The following is a 1,257-nucleotide window of genomic DNA, read 5'->3' on the forward strand; positions in this document are numbered from 1 at the left end:
AGTTCTACACTACGTAAATGCATAAATAAGATCATAAATCTAGTCGTCACTATAAAAGTGTCAAAATAATACTGATTAATAAATGCTTTCACTTTTCCGGGACTCTGAACAATGCTGCAGATTAACAACCGGAGGTACGCTCTGTTGAGTTACCATCCTTTTTGCAGTTAATCCTCCCTCCAGAACAGAGTTTGCGTTTTGTGGGGGAGGGACAACGCATCTTTCCCCGGGGATGTGGAAATTTCCACTTTTGCAATAAAAGTAAAAGACGATTTGTCCTCGCTGGATTGAAGTTGGAACTTCCTGCTTTCTTTCTTCTCTTTTTCCTTCACCTTCAAGCAGCGGGATTTTCCCTTTCACTTGAAGGACAAATATCTCGATTCTTAAATCTTTCTTTTACTTTTCTCTCGCGCGATTACGCCATATCTGGAAGAGACTCGTGATGGAATTTAGAAACAGCAATTACAGACAGAGCAGAAAGTTTCGTAAACAGGGCGTGTGACATGACGTAGTATAGAATATAGTCATTGCATAGCGACATAACATCTTTACAACACTAAATACACAACGTAATGTAACTTACACGACAGGTGGAATTAGTATAGCGACATAACATAGTGAAGCATAGATAAGACATAGCGACATAACATATTGAGGTTACATATTTACAACATACAATTCGCAGTGTGGCATGACCTATGCGACAGGTGGACATTGCATGATAACATATCATAGCGTAGCGTAGACATAACATGACACAGCATCGCAACATGATATGACATAGCATAGCATAAGGATTACGTATTTACAGCATTAAATACACAACGTAACTTAACTACATGAAAGGTGGATATAGCGTAGCGACATACCATAGCATCTCATAGACATAACATACATAGCATTGCGACATAACATATTGACGTTGTAGAGACGTGAGGTTAATTGCAAGCAGAAAAGATGAAAAATATGCAACCGCCTTCGCCGGGAATCGAACCACGGACCTCTGGAATACCAGCCCAGAGTGCTACCGCTACACCACGAAGGCACGCTAGGAAAGTGGGAGAAATACCTTATAACGTCACAGATTTACAACATAAAATACACAGCGTCATATAGCCTACATGGCATACAGAACATAGCCTTGCATATGAACATAGCATAGAAGCATATATATTGACAAAACTTGTCTGTACAGTGGCGCCGAACTAAAAGGGTGGTGGATGATGCTTCTCCCCACCCAGGATTTGGCGATTGTGT

General features: G+C 40.5%; 1 non-coding gene across 1 annotated transcript; it reads right to left on the bottom strand.

Annotated features, from left to right (window-relative positions):
• Window positions 1-973: 973 nt before the first annotated feature.
• TRNAT-GGU (transfer RNA threonine (anticodon GGU)) lies at window positions 974-1,045 on the bottom strand. The gene has a single exon. It is a non-coding gene; the product is annotated as a tRNA-Thr (tRNA).
• Between the last annotated feature and the right edge of the window lie 212 nt (window positions 1,046-1,257).

Source organism: Stegodyphus dumicola, chromosome 3 (assembly GCF_044657685.1).
Source record: "Stegodyphus dumicola isolate Sdum_Otavi_A_Nest chromosome 3, ASM4465768v1".
Lineage (NCBI taxonomy): Eukaryota > Metazoa > Arthropoda > Arachnida > Araneae > Eresidae > Stegodyphus > Stegodyphus dumicola.